General features: G+C 47.6%; 13 non-coding genes across 13 annotated transcripts; 5 read left to right on the top strand and 8 right to left on the bottom strand.

The window, feature by feature from the left end:
* Nucleotides 1-1120: 1120 nt before the first annotated feature.
* On the bottom strand, nt 1121-1193 carry trnav-uac (transfer RNA valine (anticodon UAC)). The gene has a single exon. It is a non-coding gene; the product is annotated as a tRNA-Val (tRNA).
* Nucleotides 1194-2385: 1192 nt separating this feature from the next.
* Nucleotides 2386-2459, top strand: trnat-cgu (transfer RNA threonine (anticodon CGU)). The gene has a single exon. It is a non-coding gene; the product is annotated as a tRNA-Thr (tRNA).
* Nucleotides 2460-8915: 6456 nt separating this feature from the next.
* trnav-uac (transfer RNA valine (anticodon UAC)) lies at nt 8916-8988 on the bottom strand. Its single transcript has one exon. It is a non-coding gene; the product is annotated as a tRNA-Val (tRNA).
* Nucleotides 8989-10275: 1287 nt separating this feature from the next.
* On the top strand, nt 10276-10349 carry trnat-agu (transfer RNA threonine (anticodon AGU)). Its single transcript has one exon. It is a non-coding gene; the product is annotated as a tRNA-Thr (tRNA).
* A 945-nt stretch (nt 10350-11294) lies between these two features.
* Nucleotides 11295-11367, bottom strand: trnav-cac (transfer RNA valine (anticodon CAC)). The gene has a single exon. It is a non-coding gene; the product is annotated as a tRNA-Val (tRNA).
* A 1286-nt stretch (nt 11368-12653) lies between these two features.
* Nucleotides 12654-12727, top strand: trnat-agu (transfer RNA threonine (anticodon AGU)). The gene has a single exon. It is a non-coding gene; the product is annotated as a tRNA-Thr (tRNA).
* A 945-nt stretch (nt 12728-13672) lies between these two features.
* On the bottom strand, nt 13673-13745 carry trnav-cac (transfer RNA valine (anticodon CAC)). The gene has a single exon. It is a non-coding gene; the product is annotated as a tRNA-Val (tRNA).
* Nucleotides 13746-20707: 6962 nt separating this feature from the next.
* On the bottom strand, nt 20708-20780 carry trnav-cac (transfer RNA valine (anticodon CAC)). The gene has a single exon. It is a non-coding gene; the product is annotated as a tRNA-Val (tRNA).
* Nucleotides 20781-22066: 1286 nt separating this feature from the next.
* On the top strand, nt 22067-22140 carry trnat-agu (transfer RNA threonine (anticodon AGU)). The gene has a single exon. It is a non-coding gene; the product is annotated as a tRNA-Thr (tRNA).
* Nucleotides 22141-23076: 936 nt separating this feature from the next.
* trnav-cac (transfer RNA valine (anticodon CAC)) lies at nt 23077-23149 on the bottom strand. The gene has a single exon. It is a non-coding gene; the product is annotated as a tRNA-Val (tRNA).
* Nucleotides 23150-24436: 1287 nt separating this feature from the next.
* Nucleotides 24437-24510, top strand: trnat-agu (transfer RNA threonine (anticodon AGU)). Its single transcript has one exon. It is a non-coding gene; the product is annotated as a tRNA-Thr (tRNA).
* Nucleotides 24511-25455: 945 nt separating this feature from the next.
* Nucleotides 25456-25528, bottom strand: trnav-cac (transfer RNA valine (anticodon CAC)). The gene has a single exon. It is a non-coding gene; the product is annotated as a tRNA-Val (tRNA).
* Nucleotides 25529-26447: 919 nt separating this feature from the next.
* On the bottom strand, nt 26448-26520 carry trnak-uuu (transfer RNA lysine (anticodon UUU)). The gene has a single exon. It is a non-coding gene; the product is annotated as a tRNA-Lys (tRNA).
* Nucleotides 26521-27232: the final 712 nt, after the last annotated feature.

The raw sequence follows: 27232 nt of genomic DNA, 5'->3' as shown, positions 1-27232 counted from the left end.
ACCCTGATCGATGAGATCACGATACCTGGTGGGATACCCCAATATATCATCCCCAAGCCTGTCCTCTAGTGCCTTAGTCAGACATCATGTCTGTATTTTGATCGCAGCCTCACAAAGCATCTTCACTGAAACAGTCTCACATGGGCATCCTTTAACTGATAAAGGGGGCGTACAAAAGCCATTAACATTTTATGGGCTTGTCAGTGAAGTGACTGAATCTCGAAGGGATGTGGTCAACCCAGCTTGCCTTCAGGATATTCCCTGATTATAGCCCTGATAAGTTTGTTTATTGCCGACAGAATGAAACACAGGTGTGTAATGCTTATCAATCCAATGACTGAGCTTTTTATCATTACCGACAGTTTCAAGGGGGATCATCATTGTCACCATTAATTCTTGTCAGTTCCCAAGTCCCCGACCATAACTCTTCCGTTCGCTGAGACATTAATATCTTTCTGACTCTGTTTTGATTGGAAACTGTGAAGCAGCTTCATTAAAACTCACTCCTGTATCAGTTGTTTCTGATAAGGTGTCGGGTGAGGCATTGAAGCCTCCTTCATGGCCCTGTGATTCCAACAGTTGGGTGCTTTAAAGGACTGTATCGAACGTGTGTTTAGTATCAAAGGGCTCTCTGTAACTGTGCATCAAAGTTTCTTTGTTTAATTTCTAAAAATGTACAGAAGATATATTTATATATATGCACTAATTAAAGGTATTATATGTACCTTTAAAACTACAAAGTATTTAAAACACCTCATTACAGTTACTAACAAACTTACTCCACATTGAGAAAGTGAATTCTACATCGAAGTTGATGAAACAAAAACCCGAGCAGAATCTGCCAATCTGATAGAAACCCTTTTCTTTTCTATCTTTCTCCACATCACAGCCTTTCTGCTCTGATATTCTGTGCCTCAGCGATAGACAAGTAACCCATTCGCCAAGTTAACCACCTTATCGACCTGTCCTGCTGCCTTCCGAGATCTGTGAACAAGAACCCCAAGTCTCTTGGCTCCTCTGCACTTGTTCGCATCCGACCATTCAAAGGACAAGTCACTGTGAAAGAGCGGCGAGTTCAAGGCAGTTCCACTGCTCTCTGGGAATAGGAACAAAATACCACTGGCTCCACTGGGCTTCGAACCCAGGACCTTCTGCGTGTAAGGCAGACGTGATAACCACTACACTATGGAACCACATGACTGTGAATGTAAATGAGCTGGAGGCAGTTCAGGGTGGGGGGGCGGTGGGTGGTTACTGGATTGCTCCCTGGAATGAGCGGGTTTTCTCATGAGGTTGGATTGGACAGACTGGGCTTCTTTCAGCTGGAGTTTAGGAAAGTGAAGGGGTGACTGGATTAAAGTTTCTAAGATGCTGAACGGTCTTGGGAAGGTGGAGGTGGAAAAGATGTTTCCTCTTGTGGGTGAGGCCAAAACAAGGGGGTGCTGTTTGAACATTCACAATAGATGAACAGGTGTCCTTTAACAAATTCCTCACACGCGATTAACAATTCCAAGAGTCGCCGGCAGCAACATTCATTCATTTGCCCTCATTTGATGGGGTAATGCCCTCCATACCAGGATGTTGCCTGGTATACAGGGCATTAGCTATGAGGAGAGGCTGGAGAAACTTGGTTTGTTCTCTCTGGAACGACAGAGGTTGAGGGGAGACCTGATAGAAATCGACAAGATTATGAGAGGCATGGACAGGTTGGATAGTCAGAAGCTTTTTCCCAGGGTGGATGGGTCAATTACTGATGGGCACAGGTTTGAGGTGCGAGGGGCCAGGTTTAAAGGAGATGTATGAGGCAGATTTTTTACACAAAGGGTGGTGGGTGCTCGGAACGCGTTGCCGGGGGAGGTAGTGGAAGTGGATACGGGAGTGACTTTTAAGAGGTGTCTTGACAAGTACATGAATAGGATGGGAATAGAGGGATATGGGCCCCGGAAGGATAGGGGGTTTTCGTTAAGTCGATAAGCATGGTCGGTGCAGGCTTGGAGGGCCGAAGGGCCTGTTCCTGTGCTGTAATTTTCTTTGTTCTTTGTTCTTTATTAGGAGGTCGCCCATTTAGGTCAAGAGATGATTAGATTTGTTTTCTCTCAGAGGCTTGTGCCACTTTTAAACTCTGCCTCAGAAGGTGCTGGAGGACGGGGTCACTGAATATTTTCCTGGCGGAGGGAGTTAGATATTTGTTGAGTGAGAGAATTAAAGATTATCGGGGAGGGGGAGGGGAATATGGAGAATGTGGAAGCCAACAGAAAGGGATCAGCCATGGCCTTAGTAAATAGTGAAGCAGCTCGAAGGACCAGATGGTTTCAGGTTGCAGCATCCACAGGATTTTGCTTTTAACTTTATCATAAATTAGAACATTGGTTCAACTTTTCAATTGGTGCCGTGGCTTAGTTGGTTAATGCACCTGTCTCGTAAACAGAAGATCCTGAGTTCAAATCTCAGCGGTGCCTTTGTGTATGGTGCATTTTGCAAATCTGAGAAGCCATAACTTTCCCGTCACACAGTTCGATCGCAGGAAAAGAAGCCCAGAGGCCCATTTTAAATGACCATAAGACACAGTAACAGAATTAGGCCACTCGGCCCATCGAGTCTGCTCCGCCATTCAATCATGGCTGATATTTTTCTCATCCCCATTCTCCTGCCTTTTCCCCATAACCCCCGATCCCCTTATTAATCAAGAACCTACCTAACTCTGGTTAAAGACACTCAATGACGCGGCCTCCGCAGCCTTCTGCAGCAAAGAGTTCCACAGATTCACCACTCTCTGGCTGAAGAAATTCCTCCTCGTCTCTGTTTTAAAGGATCATCCCTTTAACCTGAGGTTGTGCCCTCTGGTTCTAGTTTTTCTTACTAGTGGAAACATCCTCTCCACATCCACTCTATCCAGGCCTCACAGTATCCTGTAAGTTTCAATGAGATCCCCCCTCATCCTTCTAAACTCCAACGGGTACAGACCCAGAGTCCTCAACCGTTCCTCATACGACAAACTCTTCATTCCAGGGATCATTCTTGTGAACCTCCTCTGGACCCTTTCCAAGACCAGCACATCCTTCCTTAGATACAGGGCCCAAAACTGCTCACAATACTCCAAATGGAGTCTGACCAGAGCCTTCTACTCCCTCAGAAGTACATCCCTGCTCTTGTATTCTAGCCCTCTCGACATGAATGCTAACATTGTATTTGCCTTCCTAACTGCCGACTGAACCTGCACGTTAACCTTAAGAGAATCTTGAACAATGACTCCCAAGTCCCTTTGTGTTTCTGATTTCCGAAGCATTTCCCAATTTCGAAAATAGTCTCTGCCTCCATTCCTCGTTCCAAAGTGCAGAACCTCACACTTTTCCACATTGTATTCCATCTGCCACTTCTTTGCCCACTCTGCTAACCTGTCCAAGTCCTTCTGCAGCCCCCCTGCTTCCTCAATACTACCTGTCCCTCTACATATCTTTGTATCATCTGCAAACTTAGCAACAGTGCCTTCAGTTCCTTCCTCCAAATCGTTAATGTATATTGTGAAAAGTTGTGGTCCCAGCACTGACCCCTGAGGCACACCACTAGTCACCGGCTGCCATCCTGAGAGAGACCCCTTTATCCCCACTCTCTGCCTTCTGCCAGTCAGCCAATCCTCTATCCATGCCAGGATCTTACCCTTAACACCATGGGCTCTTAACTTATTTAACAGTCTCCTATGCGGCACCTTGTCAAAGGCCTTCTGGAAATCTCAATAAATCACATCCACTGGTTCTCCTTTATCTAACTTCCTTGTTACCTCCTCAAAGAACTCTAACCGATTTGTCAGACATGACCTCCCCTTGACGAAGCCGTGCTGACTCAGTCCTATTTTATCATGCACTTCCAAGTACTCCGCAATCTCATCTTTAATAATGGACTCGAAAATCTTGCCAATGACTGAAGTCAGGCTAACCGGCCTATAATTTCCCGTCTGCTTAAACAGTGGTGTTACATCAGCTACTTTCCAGTCCTCTGGGACCCTCCCCGCCTCCAGTGATTCCTGAAAGATCACCACCAACGCCTCCACAATTTCCTCAGCGATCTCTCTTAGAGCCCTGGGGTGTAGTCCATCCGGTCCAGGTGATTTATCCACCTTCAGACCTTTCAGTTTCCCCAGAACCTTCTCCTTAGTGATGGCCACTACACTCACCTGTGCCCCCTGACTCTCCTGGAGTTCTGACATCCCACTGGTGTCTTCCACCGTGAAGACTGATGCAAAGTAACGATTCAGTTCCTCTGCCATTGCTTTGTTTCCTATTATTACTTCTCCAGCCTCATTTTCCAGTGGTCCAATGGCTATTTTTGCCTCTCTCTTACCTTTTATATATTGAAAAAAACTCTTCCTATCTTCTTTTATATTACTAGCTCACTTACACTCATATTTCATCTTCTCCCCCCTTATTTCTTTTTTAGTTGTCCTCTGCTCGCTTTTAAAGGCTTCCCAATCCTCCGGCTTCCCACTAATTCTCGCAATTCTGACTGCTTTTTCTTTTGCTTTTATGCTGTCCTCAACTTCCCTCGTCAGCCATGGATGTCTCGTCCTCCCCTCAGCATGTTTCCTCCTCCTTGGGATGAATTTCTGTTCTGCCTCCCGAATAACCCCCAAAAACTCCTGCCATTGCTGTTCCACTGTCTTCCCCGCGAGGCTCCCTTTCCAATCAACTCTGGCCAGCTCCTCCCTCATGTCTTTGTAGTTACCTTTATTTAATTGTAACACCGTTACATCTGATTCCAGCTTCTCCCTCTCAAACTGCAGGGTAAATTCTATCATATTGTGGTCACTGCTCCCTCAGGGTTCCTTCACCTTCAGTTCCCTGATCAAGTCTGCCTCATTACACATCACCAAATCCAGAATTGCCTGTTCCTGAGGAGGCTCTGTCACAAGCTGCTCCAAAAAACCATCGCTTAGACATTGCACAAATTCCTGTTCTTGGGATCCACTCCCGACCTGATTTTCCCACTCCACCTGCATATTGAAATCCCCCATGATTATTGTAACATTGCCTTTTCTATCTCCTGATTTATTTTCTGTCCCACATCCTGACGACTGCGAGGGGGCCTGTACATAACTCCCATCAGGGTCTTTTTACCTTTGTGATTCCCCCACTCGACCCACAGAGATTCTGTACCTTCTGATCCTATATCACTTCCTGCTATCGATTTAACTTCATTCCTGACTAACAATGCAACCCCGCCCCCTTTGCCCATCTGCCTGTCCTTTCCATAGGACACATATCCTTGGATATTTCGATCCCAGCCCTGATCCCCTTGCAGCCACGTCTCTGTGATGCGCCGGCCATCGAGCACCTATTAAAATGGATGAATGTTGCTGCCGGCGACTCTTGGAATTGTCAATCGCGTGTGAGGAATTTGTTAAAGGACATCTGTTCATCTGTTTTGAAACACATCTCAAACAATTGCGTTCAGGGTGGAAGAAAAGCAACACCCAAACAGGGACTTGAACCCTGGACCCTCAGATTAAAAGTCTGATGCTGTTCCAACTACCCTGGATTGCCGCAGCTTCCCTTTTCCCTCCATTGAACTAGCCGCTCTCTCACTGTGACTGGGAGCAGATGGGATTGAAGGGGAGTTGATTTTTTACTGGGGGGGGGGGGGAGTGTGATATTATCCACTTTGAGATTCAGCAAGAGCTCCTCCTTCAATCTGCTCTGTTGCATTCGCTGCTCCCAATGCGCTCGACTCTACATCGGAGAGACCAAACGGAGACTGGGTGATCGCTTTGCTGAGCACCTTCGCTCCGTCCGCACACAGGACCCTAACCTTCCTGTCGCTTGCTGCTTCAACACACCACCCTGCTCTCCTGTCCACATGTCCGTCCTTGGCCTTTTGCAATGTTCCAGTGAACGCAAACTGGAGAAACAGCCCCTCATCTCCCGACTGCGCACTTTACAGCCTTCTGGACTCAACATTGAGTTCAACAACTTCAGAGCATGAACTCTCTCCTCCACCTTCACCCCATTTCCATTGATTTTATTTCATTTTGTTTCATCCGATTCATCCATTTTATCATCCTTCTTTCCCAACTCCATTTTCCCACTTTCCATTCCAGCTCTCCTTCTTGCCCCCTCCCCCTCCCCCTTTCAGGGCAACTGCCACATTCCTCGGGCAGTCCTTTAACAATCTGCATCCCTGTTCTGCCATTCACACATTCTGATCATTAATGGACTCTTTCTAGCACCTTCTCAGCCTTCTGTCTCCTCATTTCAATTCCCGTTGTCCCATTCCATCCCCCCGACCCTCACAGTATAAATCTCCGCTGATTCTCTGTGCTCTCAGCTCTGACCAAGGGTCATCCAGACTCCAAACGTTGGCTCGATTCTCTCCCCAGAGATGCTGTCAGACCTGCTGAGATTTTCCAGCATTTTCTGTTTGTGTTGAAGTCATGTTGGAGTTGTATCGAACTGTGGTGAGGCCACAGCTGGAGCACTGTGTGCAGTTCTGGTCACCACATTTTAGGAAGGATGTGATTGCACTGGAGAGGGTGCAGAGGAGATTCCCCAGGATGCTGCCTGGGACGGAGCATTTAAGTTATGAAGAGAGGTTGTGGAAGCTTGGATTATTTTCGGTGGAGCAGAGAAGACTGAGGGGCGACCTGATTGAGGTGGACAAGATTCTGAGGGGCACGGACAGAGTGGATAAGGAGCAGCTGTTCCCCAGATTTGAAGGGTCAGTGTTCAATTCTTTGGACTTCAGACGTTTTATACAGCTCCATCACAGCCTCTCTGCTCTGATATTCTGTAAGAAGTCTCACAACACCAGGTTAAAGTCCAACAGGTTTATTTGGTAGCAAATACCATAAGCTTGCGGAGCGCTGCTCCTTCGTCAGATGGAGTGGAAATGTGCTCTCAAACAGGGCACAGACACAAAATCAAGTTACAGAATACTGATTCGAATGCGAATCCCGAAAGCCAGCCAGGTCTTAAAGCCACTCCTCGTCACAATGGATGTCTCGGCACTCTACACCAGCATCCCCCACGATGATGGCACTGCTGCACCTGCCTCAGTACTCAACGCCGACAACTGCCAGTTTCCGGATGCAATTTTACAACTCATCCGCTTCATCCTGGACCACAATGTCTTCACCTTCAACAACCAGTTCTTCATCCAGACACACGGAACAGCCATGGGGACCAAATTCGCACCTCAACATGCCAACGTCTTCATGCACAGGTTCGAACAAGACTTCTTCACTGCACAGGACCTTCAACCGATGTTATACACTAGATACATCGATGACATTTTCTTCCTTTGGACTTGTGGTGAGCAATCACTGAAACAACTATATGATGACATCAACAAGTTCCATCCCACCATCAGACTCACCATGGACTACTCTCCGGAATCGGTTGCGTTCTTGGACACACGCATCTCCATTAAGGACGGTCACCTCAGCACCTCACTGTACCGCAAGCCCACGGATAACCTCACGATGCTCCACTTCTCCAGCTTCCACCCTAAACACGTTAAAGAAGCCATCCCCTACGGACAAGCCCTCCGAATACACAGGATCTGCTCGGATGAGGAGGATCGCAACAGACACCTCCAGACGCTGAAAGATGCCCTCATAAGAACAGGATATGGCGCTCGACTCATCGATCGACAGTTCCGACGCGCCACAGCGAAAAACCGCACCGACCTCCTCAGAAGACAAACACGGGACACGGTGGACAGAGTACCCTTCGTCGTCCAGTACTTCCCCGGAGCGGAGAAGCTACGGCATCTCCTCCGGAGCCTTCAACATGTCATTGATGAAGACGAACATCTCGCCAAGGCCATCCCCACACCCCCACTTCTTGCCTTCAAACAACCGCACAACCTCAAACAGACCATTGTCCGCAGCAAACTACCCAGCCTTCAGGAGAACAGTGACCACAACACCACACAACCCTGCCACAGCAACCTCTGCAAGACATGCCGGATCATCGACACGGATGCCATCATCTCACGTGAGAACACCATCTACCAGGTACACCGTACATACTCTTGCAACTCGGCCAACGTTGTCTACCTGATACGCTGCAGGAAAGGATGTCCCGAGGCATGGTACATTGGGGAAACCATGCAGACGCTGCGACAACGGATGAATGAACACCGCTCGACAATCACCAGGCAAGACTGTTCTCTTCCTGTGGGGGAGCACTTCAGCAGTCACGGGCATTCAGCCTTGGATCTTCAGGTAAGCGTTCTCCAAGGCGGCCTTCACGACACACGACAGCGCAGAGTCGCTGAGCAGAAACTGATAGCCAAGTTCCGCACACATGAGGACGGCCTAAACTGGGATGTTGGATTTATGTCACATTATCAGTAACCCCCACAGCTTGCCCCCTGGACTTGCAGAATCTCACGAGCTGTTCTGTCTGGAGACAATACACATCTCTTTAACCTGTGCTTAATGCTCCCTCCACTCACATTGTCTGTATCTTTAAGACCTGGCTGGCTTTAGGGATTCGCATTCTAATCAGTATTCTGTAACTTGATTTTGTGTCTCTGTGCCCTGTTTGAGAGCAGATTTCCAATCTATCTGACGAAGGAGCAGCGCTCCGAAAGCGAATGGTATTTGCTACCAAATAAACCTGTTGAACTTTAACCTGGTGTTGCGAGACTTCTTATTGTGTTCACCCCAGTCCAACGCCGACATCTCCACATCATGACTGATATTCTGTGCCTTGGCTGTAAAGGCAAATGTCCCATTAGCTTAGTTAGCCACCTTATTATCTGTCTTTCCACTTGCAGGGATATATGGACATGAACTCCAAGTCTCTCGGCTCCTCTGCACTTGTTGGCATCCGACCATTCAAAGGACAAGTCAGTGTGAAAGAGCGGCGAGTTCAAGGCAGTTCCACTGCTCTCTGGGAATAGGAACAAAATACCACTGGCTCCACTGGGGATCGAACCCAGGACCTTCTGCGTGTAAGGCAGACGTGATAACCACTACACTATGGAACCACATGACTGTGAATGTAACTGAGCTGGAGGCAGTTCAGGGTCGGGGGGCGGTGGGTGGTTACTGGATTGCTGCCTGGAATGAGCGGGTTTTCTCATGAGGTTGGATTGGACAGACTGGGCTTCTTTCAGCTGGAGTTTAGGAAAGTGAAGGGGTGACTGGATTAAAGTTTCTAAGATGCTGAACGGTCTTGGGAAGGTGGAGGTGGAAAAGATGTTTCCTCTTGTGGGTGAGGCCAAAACAAGGGGGCGCTGTTTGAACATTAGGGGGCGCCCTTTTAGGACAAGAGATGATTCGATTTGTTTTCTCTCAGAGGCTTGTGCCACTTTTAAACTCTGCCTCAGAAGGTGCTGGAGGACGGGGTCACTGAATATTTTCCTGGCGGAGGGAGTTCGATATTTGTTGAGTGAGAGAATTAAAGATTATCGGGGAGGGGGAGGGGAATATGGAGAATGTGGAAGCCAACAGAAAGGGATCTGCAAATCCAACAGGTGATCAAGAAGGCAAATGGGATGTTGGCATTTATCGCGAGGGGGATAGAATATAAAAGCAGAGAAGTCTTGCTGCATCTGTACAAGGCATTGGTGAGGCCGCAGCTGGAATACTGTGTGCAGTTTTGGTCCCCTTATTTGCGAAAAGATATATTGGCCTTGGAGGGAGTGCAGAGAAGGTTCACCAGGTTGATACCGGAGATGAGGGGTGTTGACTATGAGGAGAGATTGAGCAGATTGGGTTTGTATTCGTTGGAGTTTAGAAGGCTGAGGGGTGATCTTATAGAGGCATATAAGATAATGAAGGGGCTGGATAGGGTAGGAGTGGAGAGATTCTTTCCACTTAGAAAGGAAACCAGAACTAGGGGGCACAGCCTCAAAATAAAGGGGGGTCAGTTTAGGACAGAGTTCAGGAGGAACTTCTTCTCTCAGAGGGTGGTGAATCTCTGGAATTCTCTGCCCACTGAAGTGGTGGAGGCTACCTCGTTGAATCTGTTTAAGTCACGGATAGATGGATTCATGATCGGTAGGGGAATTAGGGGTTATAGGGATCAGGCGGGTAAGTGGAACTGATTCACTTCAGATCAGCCATGATCTTATTGAATGGCGGGGCAGGCTCGAGGAGCTAGATGGCCTACTCCTGCTCCTATTTCTTATGTTCTTATGTTCTTATGATCAGCCATGGCCTTAGTAAATAGTGAAGCAGCTCGGAGGATCAGATGGTTTCAGGTTGCAGCATCCACAGGATTTTGCTTTTAATTTTGTAATAAATTATAACATTGGTTCGACTTTTTTGGAGGTGCTGTGGCTTAGTTGGTTAAAGTGCTTGTCTAGTCAACAGGAGATCCTGAGTTCAAATCTCAGCGGTGCCTTTGTGCATGTTGCATTTTGCAACTCTGAGAAGCCGTAACTTTCCCGTCACACAGTTCGATCACAGGAAAAGAAGCCCAGAGGCCCATTTTAAATGACCATAAGACACAGTAACAGAATTAGGCCACTCGGCCCATCAAGTCTGCTCCGCCATTCAATCATGGCTAATATTTTTCTCATCCCCATTCTCCTGCCTTTTCCCCATAACTCCTGATCCCCTTATTAACCAAGAACCTATCTATCTCTGTCTTAGACACTCAATGACCTGGCCTCCACAGCCTTCTGCAGCAAAGAGTTCCAAAGATTCACCACTCTCTGGCTGAAGTTTTGGGCCCTGTATCTAAGGAAGGATGTGCTGGCCTTGGAAAGGGTCCAGAGGAGGTTCACAAGAATGATCCCTGGAATGAAGAGCTTGTGAGGAACAGTTGAGGACTCTGGGTCTGTACTCATTGGAGTTTGGAAGGATGAGGGGGGATCTTATTGAAACTTACAGGATACTGTGAGGCCTGGGACGGAGCATTTAAGTTATGAAAAGAGGTTGAATCAGCTTCAGTTGTTTTTCCTGGAACAGAGAAGACTGAAGTGGGATCTCATTGAGTTGTGCAAGATTATGAGGGGCACGGACAGAGTGAAAAAGGAGCAGCTGTTCCCCAGATTTGAAGGGTCAGTGTTCAATTCTTTGGTCTTCTAATATTTTATACAGCTCCACCATAGCCTCTCTGCTCTGATATTCTATACCTCGGCTATAAAGACAAGGTTTCCATATGCCTTGTTGACCACCTGATCTACCTGTCCTGCTGCCTTCAGGGATCTGTGGACATGAACCCCAAGTCTCTCGGCTCCTCTGCACTTGTTGGCATCCGACCATTCAAAGGACAAGTCACTGTGAAAGAGCGGCGAGTTCAAGGCAGTTCCACTGCTCTCTGGGAATAGGAACAAAATACCACTGGCTCCACTGGGCTTTGAACCCAGGACCTTCTGCGTGTGAGGCAGACGTGATAACCACTACACTATGGAACCACATGACTGTGAATGTAACTGAGCTGGAGGCAGTTCAGGGTGGGGGGCGGTGGGTGGTTTCTGGATTGCTCCCTGGAATTAGCAGGTTTTCTCATGAGGTTGGATTGGACAGACTGGGCTTCTTTCAGCTGGAGTTTCGGAAAGTGAAGGGGTGACTGGATTAAAGTTTCTAAGATGCTGAACGGTCTTGGGAAGGTGGAGGTGGAAAAGATGTTTCCTCTTGTGGGTGAGGCCAAAACAAGGGGGCGCTGTTTGAACATTAGGGGGCGCCCTTTTAGGACAAGAGATGATTCGATTTGTTTTCTCTCAGAGGCTTGTGCCACTTTTAAACTCTGCCTCAGAAGGTGCTGGAGGACGGGGTCACTGAATATTTTCCTGGCGGAGGGAGTTCGATATTTGTTGAGTGAGAGAATTAAAGATTATCGGGGAGGGGGAGGGGAATATGGAGAATGTGGAAGCCAACAGAAAGGGATCTGCAAATCCAACAGGTGATCAAGAAGGCAAATGGGATGTTGGCATTTATCGCGAGGGGGATAGAATATAAAAGCAGAGAAGTCTTGCTGCATCTGTACAAGGCATTGGTGAGGCCGCAGCTGGAATACTGTGTGCAGTTTTGGTCCCCTTATTTGCGAAAAGATATATTGGCCTTGGAGGGAGTGCAGAGAAGGTTCACCAGGTTGATACCGGAGATGAGGGGTGTTGACTATGAGGAGAGATTGAGCAGATTGGGTTTGTATTCGTTGGAGTTTAGAAGGCTGAGGGGTGATCTTATAGAGGCATATAAGATAATGAAGGGGCTGGATAGGGTAGGAGTGGAGAGATTCTTTCCACTTAGAAAGGAAACCAGAACTAGGGGGCACAGCCTCAAAATAAAGGGGGGTCAGTTTAGGACAGAGTTCAGGAGGAACTTCTTCTCTCAGAGGGTGGTGAATCTCTGGAATTCTCTGCCCACTGAAGTGGTGGAGGCTACCTCGTTGAATCTGTTTAAGTCACGGATAGATGGATTCATGATCGGTAGGGGAATTAGGGGTTATAGGGATCAGGCGGGTAAGTGGAACTGATTCACTTCAGATCAGCCATGATCTTATTGAATGGCGGGGCAGGCTCGAGGAGCTAGATGGCCTACTCCTGCTCCTATTTCTTATGTTCTTATGTTCTTATGATCAGCCATGGCCTTAGTAAATAGTGAAGCAGCTCGGAGGATCAGATGGTTTCAGGTTGCAGCATCCACAGGATTTTGCTTTTAATTTTGTAATAAATTATAACATTGGTTCGACTTTTTTGGAGGTGCTGTGGCTTAGTTGGTTAAAGTGCTTGTCTAGTCAACAGGAGATCCTGAGTTCAAATCTCAGCGGTGCCTTTGTGCATGTTGCATTTTGCAACTCTGAGAAGCCGTAACTTTCCCGTCACACAGTTCGATCACAGGAAAAGAAGCCCAGAGGCCCATTTTAAATGACCATAAGACACAGTAACAGAATTAGGCCACTCGGCCCATCAAGTCTGCTCCGCCATTCAATCATGGCTAATATTTTTCTCATCCCCATTCTCCTGCCTTTTCCCCATAACTCCTGATCCCCTTATTAACCAAGAACCTATCTATCTCTGTCTTAGACACTCAATGACCTGGCCTCCACAGCCTTCTGCAGCAAAGAGTTCCACAGATTCACCACTCTCTGGCTGAAGTTTTGGGCCCTGTATCTAAGGAAGGATGTGCTGGCCTTGGAAAGGGTCCAGAGGAGGTTCACAAGAATGATCCCTGGAATGAAGAGCTTGTGAGGAACAGTTGAGGACTCTGGGTCTGTACTCATTGGAGTTTGGAAGGATGAGGGGGGATCTTATTGAAACTTACAGGATACTGTGAGGCCTGGGACGGAGCATTTAAGTTATGAAAAGAGGTTGAATCAGCTTCAGTTGTTTTTCCTGGAACAGAGAAGACTGAAGTGGGATCTCATTGAGTTGTGCAAGATTATGAGGGGCACGGACAGAGTGAAAAAGGAGCAGCTGTTCCCCAGATTTGAAGGGTCAGTGTTCAATTCTTTGGTCTTCTAATATTTTATACAGCTCCACCATAGCCTCTCTGCTCTGATATTCTATACCTCGGCTATAAAGACAAGGTTTCCATATGCCTTGTTGACCACCTGATCTACCTGTCCTGCTGCCTTCAGGGATCTGTGGACATGAACCCCAAGTCTCTCGGCTCCTCTGCACTTGTTGGCATCCGACCATTCAAAGGACAAGTCACTGTGAAAGAGCGGCGAGTTCAAGGCAGTTCCACTGCTCTCTGGGAATAGGAACAAAATACCACTGGCTCCACTGGGCTTTGAACCCAGGACCTTCTGCGTGTGAGGCAGACGTGATAACCACTACACTATGGAACCACATGACTGTGAATGTAACTGAGCTGGAGGCAGTTCAGGGTGGGGGGCGGTGGGTGGTTTCTGGATTGCTCCCTGGAATTAGCAGGTTTTCTCATGAGGTTGGATTGGACAGACTGGGCTTCTTTCAGCTGGAGTTTCGGAAAGTGAAGGGGTGACTGGATTAAAGTTTCTAAGATGCTGAACGGTCTTGGGAAGGTGGAGGTGGAAAAGATGTTTCCTCTTGTGGGTGAGGCCAAAACAAGGGGGCGCTGTTTGAACATTAGGGGGCGCCCTTTTAGGACAAGAGATGATTAGATTTGTTTTCTCTCAGAGGCTTGTGCCACTTTTAAACTCTGCCTCAGAAGGTGCTGGAGGACGGGGTCACTGAATATTTTCCTGGCGGAGGGAATTAGATATTTGTTGAGTGAGAGAATTAAAGATTATCGGGGATGGGGAGGGGAATATGGAGAATGTGGAAGCCAACAGAAAGGGATCAGCCATGGCCTTAGTAAATAGTGAAGCAGGTTCGAAGGACCAGATGGTTTCATGTTGCAGCATCCACAGGATTTTGCTTTTAATTTTATAACAAATTATAACATTGGCTCAACTTTTCTGTAGGTGCCGTGGTTTAGTTGGTCAAAGCGCCTGTCTAGTAAACAGGAGATCCTGAGTTCAAATCTCAGGATTTGCTCCACCATTCAATCATGGCTGATATTTTTCTCATCCCCATTCTCCTGCCTTTTCCCCATAACCCCTGATCCCGTTATTAATCAAGAACCTATCTATCTCTGTCTTAGACACTCAATGACCTGGCCTCCACAGCCTTCTGCAGCAAAGAGTTCCACAGATTCACCACTCTCTGGCTGAAGAAATTCCTCCTCATCTCTGTTTTAAAGGATCGTCCCTTTAGCCTGAGGTTGTGCCTCTGGTTCTAGTTTTTCTGACGAGTGGAAACATCCTCTCCACGTCCACTCTATCCAGACCTCGCAGTATCCTGTAAGTTTCAATAAGATCCCCCCTCATCCTCCTAAACTTCAATGAGTACAGACCCAGAGTCCTCAACTGTTCCTCATACGACAAGCTCTTCATTCCAGGGATCATTCTTGTGAACCTCCTCTGGACACTTTCCAAGGCCAGCAGGTCCTACCTTAGATACAGGGCCCAAAACTGCTCACAACACTCCAAATGGGGTCTGACCAGAGCCTTCTACAGCCTCAGCAATACATCCCTGCTCTTGTATTCTAGCCCTCTTGACATGAATGCTAACATTGCATTTGCCTTCCGAACTGCCGAGTGAACCTGCACGTTAACCTGAAGAGAATCTTGAACAAGGACTCCCAAATCCCTCTGTGTTTCTTATTTCCTCAGCATTTCCCCATTTAGAAAATAGTCTCTGCCTCCATTCCTCCTTCCAAAGTGCAGAACCTCACACTTTTCCACATTGTATTCCATCTGCCACTTCTTTGCCCACTCTGCTAACCTGTCCAAGTCCTTCTGCAGCACCCCTGCTTCCTCAATACTACCTGTCCCTCTACATATCTTTGTATCATCTGCAAACTTAGCAACAGTGCCTTCAGTTCCTTCCTCCAAATCGTTAATGTATATTGTGAAAAGTTGTGGTCCCAGCACTGACCCCTGAGGCACACCACTAGTCACCGGCTGCCATCCTGAGAGAGGCCCCTTTATCCCCACTCTCTGCCTTCTGCCAGTCAGCCAATCCTCTATCCATGCCAGGATCTTACCCTGAACACCATGGGCTCTTAACTTATTTAACAGTCTCCTATGTGGCACCTTGTCAAAGGCCTTCTGGAAATCTAAATAAATCACGTCCACCTCCTCAAAGAACTCTAACAGATTTGTCAGACATGACCTCCCCTTGACGAAGCCGTGCTGACTCAGTCCTATTTTATCATGCACTTCCAAGTACTCCGCAATCTCATCTTTAATAATGGACTCTAAAATCTTGCCAATGACTGAAGTCAGGCTAACCGGCCTATAATTTCCCGTCTGCTGCCTCCCTCCCTTCTTAAACAGCGGTGTTACATCAGCTACTTTCCAGTCCTCTGGGACCGTCCCTGCCTCCAGTGATTCCTGAAAGATCACCACCAATGCCTCCACAATTTCCTCAGCGATCTCTTTTAGACCCCTGGGGTGTAGTCCATCCGGTCCAGGTGATTTATCCACCTTCAGACCTTTCAGTTTCCCCAGAACCTTCACCTTAGTGATGGCCACTACACTCTCCTGTGCCCCCTGACTCTCCTGGAGCTCTGACATCCCACTGGTGTCTTCCACCGTGAAGACTGATGCAAAGTAACTATTCAGTTCCTCTGCCATTGCTTTGTTTCCTATTATTACTTCTCCAGCCTCATTTTCCAGTGGTCCAATGGCTATTTGTGCCTCTCTCTTACCTTTTATATATTGAAAAAAACTCTTCCTATCTTCTTTTATATTACTAGCTCGCTTACACTCATATTTCATCTTCTCCCCCGTTATTGCTTTTTTTAGTTGTCCTCTGCTCGTTTTTAAAGGCTTCCCAATCCTCCGGCTTCCCACTAATCCTCGCCACTTTGTCTGCTTTTTCTTTTGCTTTTATGCTGTCCTTGACTTCCCTCGTCAGCCATGGATGTCTCGTCCTCCCCTCAGCATGTTTCCTCCTCCTTGGGATGAATTTCTGTTCTGCCTCCCGAATTACCCCCAAAAACTCCTGCCATTGCTGTTCCACTGTCTTCCCCGCGAGGCTCCCTTTCCAATCAACTCTGGCCAGCTCCTCCCTCATGTCTTTGTAGTTACCTTTATTTAATTGTAATACCGTTACATCTGATTCCCGCTTCTCCCTCTCAAACTGCAGGGTAAATTCTATCATATTGTGGTCACTGCTCCCTCAGGGTTCCTTCACCTTCAGTTCCCTGATCAAGTCTGCCTCATTACACATCACCAAATCCAGAATTGCCTGTTCCTGAGGAGACTCTGTCACAAGCTGCTCCAAAAAACCATCGCTTAGACATTGCACAAATTCCTGTTCTTGGGATCCACGACCTACCTGATTTTCCCACTCCACCTGCATATTGAAATCCCCCATGATTATTGTAACATTGCCTTTTCTATCTCCTGATTTATTTTCTGTCCCACATCCTGACGACTGCGAGGGGGCCTGTACATAACTCCCATCAGGGTCTTTTTACCTTTGTGATTCCCCCACTCGACCCACAGAGATTCTGTACCTTCTGATCCTATATCACTTCCTGCTATCGATTTAACTTCATTCCTGACGAACAATGCAACCCCGCCCCCTTTGCCCATCTGCCTGTCCTTTCCATAGGACACATATCCTTGGATATTTCGATCCCAGCCCTGATCCCCTTGCAGCCACGTCTCTGTGATGTACCGGCCATCGAGCACCTATTAAAATGGATGAATGTTGCTGCCGGCGACTCTTGGAATTGTCAATCGCGTGTGAGGAATTTGTTAAAGGACATCTGTTCATCTATTTTGAAACACATCTCAAACAATTGCGTTCAGGGTGGAAGGAAAGCAACACCCAAACAGGGACTTGAACCCTGGACCCTCAGATTAAAAGCCTGATGCTGTTCCAACTACCCTGGATTGCCGCAGCTTCCCTTTTCCCTCCATTGAACTAGCCGCTCTCTCACTGTGACTGGGAGCAGATGAGCTTGAAGGGGAGGTGATTTTTTACTGGGGGTGGGGGAAGTGTGATATTATCCACTTTGAGATTCAGCAAGAGCTCCTCCTTCAATCTGCTCTGTTGCATTCGCTGCTCCCAATGCGCTCGACTCTACATCGGAGAGACCAAACGGAGACTGGGTGATCGCTTTGCTGAGCACCTTCGCTCCGTCCGCACACAGGACCCTAACCTTCCTGTCGCTTGCTGCTTCAACACACCACCCTGCTCTCCTGTCCACATGTCCGTCCTTGGCCTTTTGCAATGTTCCAGTGAACGCAAACTGGAGAAACAGCCCCTCATCTTCCGATTGGACACTTTACAGCCTTCTGGACTCAACATTGAGTTCAACAACTTCAGAGCATGAACTCTCTCCTCCACCTTCACCCCATTTCCATTGATTTTATGTCATTTTGTTTCATCCGATTCATCCATTTTATCATCCTTCTTTCCCAACTCCATTTTCCCACTTTCCATTCCAGCTCTCCTTCTTGCCCCCTCCCCCTCCCCCTTTCAGGGCAACTGCCACATTCCTCGGGCAGTCCTTTAACAATCTGCATCTCTGTTCTGCCATTCACACATTCTGATCATTAATGGACACTTTCTAGCACCTTCTCAGCCTTCTGTCTCCTCATTTCAATTCCCGTTGTCCCATTCCATCCCCCCGACCCTCACAGTATAAATCTCCGCTGATTCTCTGTGCTCTCAGCTCTGACCAAGGGTCATCCAGACTCCAAACGTTGGCTCGATTCTCTCCCCAGAGATGCTGTCAGACCTGCTGAGATTTTCCAGCATTTTCTGTTTGTGTTGAAGTCATGTTGGAGTTGTATCGAACTGTGGTGAGGCCACAGCTGGAGCACTGTGTGCAGTTCTGGTCACCACATTTTAGGAAGGATGTGATTGCACTGGAGAGGGTGCAGAGGAGATTCCCCAGGATGCTGCCTGGGACGGAGCATTTAAGTTATGAAGAGAGGTTGTGGAAGCTTGGATTATTTTCGGTGGAGCAGAGAAGACTGAGGGGCGACCTGATTGAGGTGGACAAGATTATGAGGGGCACGGACAGAGTGGATAAGGAGCAGCTGTTCCCCAGATTTGAAGGGTCAGTGTTCAATTCTTTGGTCTTCAGACGTTTTATACAGCTCCATCATCGCCTCTCTGCTCTGATATTCTGTAAGAAGTCTCACAACACCAGGTTAAAGTCCAACAGGTTTATTTGGTAGCAAATACCATAAGCTTGCGGAGCGCTGCTCCTTCGTCAGATGGAGTGGAAATATGCTCTCAAACAGGGCACAGACACAAAATCAAGTTACAGAATACTGATTAGAATGCGAATCCCTAAAGCCAGCCAGGTCTTAAAGCCACTCCTCGTCACAATGGATGTCTCGGCACTCTACACCAGCATCCCGCACGATGATGGCAATGCTGCAACGGCCTCAGTACTCAACGCCGCCAACTGCCAGTTTCCGGATGTAATTTTACAACTCATCCGCTTCATCCTGGACCACAATGTCTTCACCTCCAACAACCAGTTCTTCATTCAGACACCTGGAACAGCCATGGGGACCAAATTCGCACCTCAATATGCCAACATCTTCATGCACAGGTTCGAACAAGACTTCTTCACCGCACAGGACCTTCAACCGATGCTATACACTAGATACATCGATGACATTTTCTTCCTTTGGACACATGGTGAGCAATCACGCGAACAACTATATGATGACATCCACATTCCATCCCACCATCAGACTCACCATGGACTACTCTCCAGAATCGGTTGCATTCTTGGACACACGCATCTCCATTAAGGACGGTCACCTGAGCACCTCACTGTACCGCAAGCCCACGGATAACCTCACGATGCTCCACTTCTCCAGCTTCCACCCTAAACACGTTAAAGAAGCCATCCCCTACGGACAAGCCCTCCGAATACACAGGATCTGCTCGGATGAGGAGGATCGCAACAGACACCTCCAGACGCTGAAAGATGCCCTCATAAGAACAGGATATGGCGCTCGACTCATCGATCGACGGTTCCGACGCACCAAAGCGAAAAACCGCACCGACCTCCTCAGAAGACAAACGCGGGACACGGTGGACAGAGTACCCTTCGTCGTCCAGTACTTCCCCGGAGCGGAGAAGCTACGGCATCTCCTCCGGAGCCTTCAACATGTCATTGATGAAGACGAACATCTCGCCAAGGCCATCCCCACACCCCCACTTCTTGCCTTCAAACAACCGCACAACCTCAAACAGACCATTGTCTGCAGCAAACTACCCAGCCTTCAGGAGAACAGTGACCACGACACCACACAACCCTGCCACAGCAACCTCTGCAAGACGTGCCGGATCATCGACACGGATGCCATCATCTCACGTGAGAACACCATCTACCAGGTACACCGTACATACTCTTGCAACTCGGCCAACGTTGTCTACCTGATACGCTGCAGGAAAGGATGTCCCGAGGCATGGTACATTGGGGAAACCATGCAGACGCTACGACAACGGATGAATGAACACTGCTCGACAATCACCAGGCAAGACTGTTCTCTTCCTGTGGGGGAGCACTTCAGCAGTCACGGGCATTCAGCCTTGGATCTTCAGGTAAGCGTTCTCCAAGGCGGCCTTCACGACACACGACAGCGCAGAGTCGCTGAGCAGAAACTGATAGCCAAGTTCCGCACACATAAGGACGGCCTAAACCGGGATGTTGGATTTATGTCACATGATCAGTAACCCCCACAGCTTGCCCCCTGGACTTGCAGAATCTCACGAGCTGTTCTGTCTGGAGACAATACACATCTCTTTAACCTGTGCTTAATGCTCCCTCCACTCACATTGTCTGTATCTTTAAGAGCTGGCTGGCTTTAGGGATTCGCATTCTAATCAGTATTCTGTAACTTGATTTTGTGTCTCTGTGCCCTGTTTGAGAGCAGATTTCCAATCTATCTGACGAAGGAGCAGCGCTCCGAAAGCTAATGGTATTTGCTAACAAATAAACCTGTTGAACTTTAACCTGGTGTTGTGAGACTTCTTATTGTGTTCACCCCAGTCCAACGCCGACATCTCCACATCATGACTGATATTCTGTGCCTTGGCTGTAAAGGCAAATGTCCCATTAGCTTAGTTAGCCACCTTATTATCTGTCTTTCCACTTGCAGGGATATATGGACATGAACTCCAAGTCTCTCGGGTCCTCTGCACTTGTTGGCATCCAACCATTCAAAGGACAAGTCACTGTGAAAGAGCGGCGAGTTCAAGGCAGTTCCACTGCTCTCTGAAAAAAGGAACAAAATACCACTGGCTCCACTGGGGATCAAACCCAGGACCTTCTGTGTGTGAGGCAGATGTGATAACCACTACACTATGGAACCACATGACTGTGAATGTAACTGAGCTGGAGGCAGTTCATGGTCGGGGGCGGTGGGTGGTGACTGGATTGCTGCCTGGAATGAGCGGGTTTTCTCATGAGGTTGGATTGGACAGACTGGGCTTCTTTCAGCTGGAGTTTAGGAAAGTGAAGGGGTGACTGGATTAAAGTTTCTAAGATGCTGAACGGTCTTGGGAAGGTGGAGGTGGAAAAGATGTTTCCTCTTGTGGGTGAGGCCAAAACAAGGGGGCGCTATTTGAACATTAGGGGGCGCCCTTTTAGGACAAGAGATGATTCGATTTGTTTTCTCTCAGAGGCTTGTGCCACTTTTAAACTCTGCCTCAGAAGGTGCTGGAGGACGGGGTCACTGAATATTTTCCTGGCGGAGGGAGTTCGATATTTGTTGAGTGAGAGAATTAAAGATTATCGGGGAGAGGGAGGGGAATATGGAGAATGTGGAAGCCAACAGAAAGGGATCTGCAAATACAACAGGTGATCAAGAAGGCAAATGGGATGTTGGCATTTATCGCGAGGGGGATAGAATATAAAAGCAGAGAAGTCTTGCTGCATCTGTACAAGGCATTGGTGAGGCCACAGCTGGAATACTGTGTGCAGTTTTGGTCCCCTTATTTGCGAAAAGATATATTGGCCTTGGAGGGAGTGCAGAGAAGGTTCACCAGGTTGATACCGGAGATGAGGGGTGTTGACTATGAGGAGAGATTGAGCAGATTGGGTTTGTATTCGTTGGAGTTTAGAAGGCTGAGGGGTGATCTTATAGAGGCATATAAGATAATGAAGGGGCTGGATAGGGTAGGAGTGGAGAGATTCTTTCCACTTAGAAAGGAAACCAGAACTAGGGGGCACAGCCTCAAAATAAAGGGGGGTCAGTTTAGGACAGAGTTGAGGAGGAACTTCTTCTCTCAGAGGGTGGTGAATCTCTGGAATTCTCTGCCCACTGAAGTGGTGGAGGCTACCTCGTTGAATATGTTTAAGTCACGGATAGATGGATTCCTGATCGGTAGGGGAATTAGGGGTTATAGGGATCAGGCGGGTAAGTGGAACTGATTCACTTCAGATCAGCCATGATCTTATTGAATGGCGGGGCAGGCTCGAGGGGCTAGATGGCCGACTCCTGCTCCTATTTCTTATGTTCTTATGTTCTTATGATCAGCCATGGCCTTAGTAAATAGTGAAGCAGCTCGAAGGATCAGATGGTTTCAGGTTGCAGCATCCACAGGATTTTGCTTTTAATTTTGTAATGAATTATAACATTGGTTCGACTTTTTTGGAGGTGCTGTGGCTTAGTTGGTTAAAGTGCCTGCCTAGTAAACAGGGGATCCTGAGTTCAAATCTCAGCGGTGCCTTTGTGCATGTTGCATTTTGCAACTCTGAGAAGCCGTAACTTTCCCGTCACACAGTTCGATCACAGGAAAAGAAGCCCAGAGGCCCATTTTAAATGACCATAAGACACAGTAACAGAATTAGGCCACTCGGCCCATCAAGTCTGCTCCGCCATTCAATCATGGCTGATATTTTTCTCATCCCCATTCTCCTGCCTTTTCCCCATAACTCCTGATCCCCTTATTAATCAAGAACCTATCTATCTCTGTCTTAGACATTCAATGACCTGGCCTCCACAGCCTTCTGCAGCAAAGAGTACCACAGATTCGCCACTCACTGGCTGAGGTTTTGGGCCCTGTATCTAAGGAAGGATGTGCTGGCCTTGGAAAGGGTCCAGAGGAGGTTCACAAGAATGATCCCTGGAATGAAGAGCTTGTGAGGAACAGTTGAGGACTCTGGGTCTGTACTCGTTGGAGTTTGGAAGGATGAGGGGGGATCTTATTGAAACTTACAGGATACTGTGAGGCCTGGGACGGAGCATTTAAGTTATGAAAAGAGGTTGGATCAGCTTCAGTTGTTTTTCCTGGAACAGAGAAGACTGAAGTGGGATCTCATTGAGTTGTGCAATATTATGAGGGGCACGGACAGAGTGAAAAAGGAGCAGCTGTTCCCCAGATTTGAAGGGTCAGTGTTCAATTCTTTGGTCTTCTAATATTTTATACAGCTCCACCATAGCCTCTCTGCTCTGATATTTTATACCTCGGCTATAAAGACAAGGTTTCCATATGCCTTGTTGACCACCTGATCTACCTGTCCTGCTGCCTTCCGGGATCTGTGGACATGAACCCCAAGTCTCTCGGCTCCTCTGCACTTGTTGGCATCCGACCATTCAAAGGACAAGTCACTGTGAAAGAGCGGCGAGTTCAAGGCAGTTCCACTGCTCTCTGGGAATAGGAACAAAATTCCACTGGGCTTCGAACCCAGGACCTTCTGCGTGTGAGGCAGACGTGATAACCACTACACTATGGAACCACATGACTGTGGATGTAGCTGAGCTGGAGGCAGTTCATGGTCGGGGGGCGTTGGGTGGTTACTGGATTGCTCCCTGGAATGAGCGGGTTTTCTCATGAGGTTGGATTGGACAGACTGGGCTTCTTTCAGCTGGAGTTTAGGAAAGTGAAGGGGTGACTGGATTAAAGTTTCTAAGATGCTGAACGGTCTTGGGAAGGTGGAGGTGGAAAAGATGTTTCCTCTTGTGGGTGAGGCCAAAACAAGGGGGCGCTGTTTGAACATTAGGGGGCGCCCTTTTAGGACAAGAGATGATTCGATTTGTTTTCTCTCAGGGGCTTGTGCCACTTTTAAACTCTGCCTCAGAAGGTGCTGGAGGACGGGGTCACTGAATATTTTCCTGGCGGAGGGAGTTCGATATTTGTTGAGTGAGAGAATTAAAGATTATCGGGGAGGGGGAGGGGAATATGGAGAATGTGGAAGCCAACAGAAAGGGATCTGCAAATACAACAGGTGATCAAGAAGGCAAATGGGATGTTGGCATTTATCGCGAGGGAGATAGAATATAAAAGCAGAGAAGTCTTGCTGTATCTGTACAAGGCATTGGTGAGGCCGCAGCTGGAATACTGTGTGCAGTTTTGGTCCCCTTATTTGCGAAAAGATATATTGGCCTTGGAGGGAGTGCAGAGAAGGTTCACCAGGTTGATACCGGAGATGAGGGGTGTTGACTATGAGGAGAGATTGAGCAGATTGGGTTTGTATTCGTTGGAGTTTAGAAGGCTGAGGGGTGATCTTATAGAGGCATATAAGATAATGAAGGGGCTGGATAGGGTAGGAGTGGAGAGATTCTTTCCACTTAGAAAGGAAACCAGAACTAGGGGGCACAGCCTCAAAATAAAGGGGGGTCAGTTTAGGACAGAGTTGAGGAGGAACTTCTTCTCTCAGAGGGTGGTGAATCTCTGGAATTCTCTGCCCACTGAAGTGGTGGAGGCTACCTCGTTGAATATGTTTAAGTCACGGATAGATGGATTCCTTATCGGTAGGGGAATTAGGGGTTATAGGGATCAGGCGGGTAAGTGGAACTGATTCACTTCAGATCAGCCATGATCTTATTGAATGGCGGGGCAGGCTCGAGGGGCTAGATGGCCGACTCCTGCTCCTATTTCTTATGTTCTTATGTTCTTATGATCAGCCATGGCCTTAGTAAATAGTGAAGCAGCTCGAAGGATCAGATGGTTTCAGGTTGCAGCATCCACAGGATTTTGCTTTTAATATTGTAATAAATTATAACATTGGTTCGACTTTTTTGGAGGTGCTGTGGCTTAGTTGGTTAAAGTGCCTGTCTAGTCAACAGGAGATCCTGAGTTCAAATCTCAGCGGTGCCTTTGTGCATGTTGCATTTTGCAACTCTGAGAAGCCGTAACTTTCCCGTCACACAGTTCGATCACAGGAAAAGAAGCCCAGAGGCCCATTTTAAATGACCATAAGACACAGTAACAGAATTAGGCCACTCGGCCCATCAAGTCTGCTCCGCCATTCAATCATGGCTGATATTTTTCTCATCCCCATTCTCCTGCCTTTTCCCCATAACTCCTGATCCCCTTATTAATCAAGAACCTATCTATCTCTGTCTTAGACACTCAATGACCTGGCCTCCACAGCCTTCTGCGGCCATGGGTTCCACAGATTCACCACTCTCTGGCTGAAGTTTTGGGCCCTGTATCTAAGGAAGGATGTGCTGGCCTTGGAAAGGGTCCAGAGGAGGTTCACAAGAATGATCCCTGGAATGAAGAGCTTGTGAGGAACAGTTGAGGACTCTGGGTCTGTACTCATTGGAGTTTGGAAGGATGAGGGGGGATCTTATTGAAACTTACAGGATACTGTGAGGCCTGGGACGGAGCATTTAAGTTATGAAAAGAGGTTGAATCAGCTTCAGTTGTTTTTCCTGGAACAGAGAAGACTGAAGTGGGATCTGATTGAGTTGTGCAAGATTATGAGGGGCACGGACAGAGTGAAAAAGGAGCAGCTGTTCCCCAGATTTGAAGGGTCAGTGTTCAATTCTTTGGTCTTCTAATATTTTATACAGCTCCACCATAGCCTCTCTGCTCTGATATTCTATACCTCGGCTATAAAGACAAGGTTTCCATATGCCTTGTTGACCACCTGATCTACCTGTCCTGCTGCCTTCAGGGATCTGTGGACATGAACCCCAAGTCTCTCGGGTCCTCTGCACTTGTTGGCATCCGACCATTCAAAGGACAAGTCACTGTGAAAGAGCGGGGAGTTCCAGGCAGTTCCACTGCTCTCTGGGAATAGGAACAAAATACCACTGGCTCCACTGGGCTTTGAACCCAGGACTTTCTGCGTGTGAGGCAGACGTGATAACCACTACACTATGGAACCACATGACTGTGAATGTAAATGAGCTGGAGGCAGTTCATGGTCGGGGGCGGTGGGTGGTTACTGGATTGCTCCCTGGAATGAGCGGGTTTTCTCATGAGGTTGGATTGGACAGACTAGGCTTCTTTCAGCTGGAGTTTAGGAAATTGAAGGGGTGACTGGATTAAAGTTTCTAAGATGCTGAACGGTCTTGGGAAGGTGGAGGTGGAAAAGATGTTTCCTCTTGTGGGTGAGGCCAAAACAAGGGGGCGCTGTTTGAACATTAGGGGGCGTCCTTTTAGGACAAGAGATGATTAGATTTGTTTTCTCTCAGAGGCTTGTGCCACTTTTAAACTCTGCCTCAGAAGGTGCTGGAGGACGGGGTCACTGAATATTTTCCTGGCGGAGGGAGTTCGATATTTGTTGAGTGAGAGAATTAAAGATTATCGGGGAGGGGGAGGGGAATATGGAGAATGTGGAAGCCAACAGAAAGGGATCAGCCATGGCCTTAGTAAATAGTGAAGCAGCTCGAAGGACCAGATGGTTTCAGGCTGCAGCATCCACAGGATTTTGCTTTTATCTTTATTTACAAATTATAACACTGGTTTAACGTTTCTGTTGGTGCCGTGGTTTTGTTGGTTAAAGCGCCTGTTTAGGAATACAGGAGATCCTGAGCTGGAATCTCAGTGGTGCCTTTGTGGATGTTGTGTTTTTTATCTCTGAGAAGCCACAACTTTCCCGTCACACAGTTCGACAGCAGGAAAAGAAGCTCAGAGGCACATTTTGTCTGCGCCGGCCATCGAGCACCTATTAAAATGGATGAATGTTGCTGCCAGTGACTCTTGGAATTGTCAATCGCGTGTGAGGAATTTGTTAAAGGACATCTGTTCATCTATTTTGAAACACATCTCAAACAATTGTGTTCAGGGTGGAAGAAAAGCAAAACCCAAACAGGGATTTGAACCCTGGACCCTCAGATTAAAAGCCTGATGCTCTACTGACTGAGGTATCCAGGCTTGAAGCCAGCCCCTGTTTCCCTCTGATGAACTAGCCGCTCTCTCACAGTGAGTTCGAGCAGATAAGATTGAAGGAGAGTTCATTTTTTAATGGGGGAGGGGAAGTGTGATATTATCCACTTTGAGGTCAAGATGATTATTTGCTGTAAATTTCTAAATATCCAAAAGTCAAATCGATTTGGCAGAACAAGGACCTCATGAAATCCTCCACTTTAGATCCTTCCTCTCTCGTTCCTATAATGAGTCTAACAGTCAGTCCCCCGTGGTTCAGTTGGTTAATGCGCTTGTCCAGTCGGCTGGTATTCCTGAGTTCAAATCTCCGTGCTACCTGTTAACGATGACTTTTGTTCATATGGACATCTTTCACCAATATTTTGCCGTAGTTTCAATCCTTTTGTTTTTGAAAATTGTGTTCTCTCTTTCCAGCGAACCATCCGTGAAAAAGAAGTTACTTCATCACTTACCTCTTCATTGGGCAATCATAGAAATCCTACAGTGCAGAAAGAGGCCATTCAGCCCATCGAGTCTGCACCGACCACAATCCCACCCAGGCCCTACCCCCATATCCACCCACTGATCCACACATCTCAGGACACGAAGGGCAATTTTTAGCATGGCCAATCAACCTAACCTGCACATCTTTGGACTGTGGGAGGAAACCGGAGGAAACCCACACAGACACAGGGAGAATGTGCAAACTCCACACAGACAG

The sequence above is a fragment of the Mustelus asterias genome, chromosome 16 (genome assembly GCF_964213995.1).
Source record: "Mustelus asterias chromosome 16, sMusAst1.hap1.1, whole genome shotgun sequence".
Taxonomy (NCBI): Eukaryota; Metazoa; Chordata; class Chondrichthyes; order Carcharhiniformes; family Triakidae; genus Mustelus; species Mustelus asterias.
Note: the sequence above shows the minus strand (reverse complement) of the source record. Positions and strands in the feature narration are given on the sequence as shown.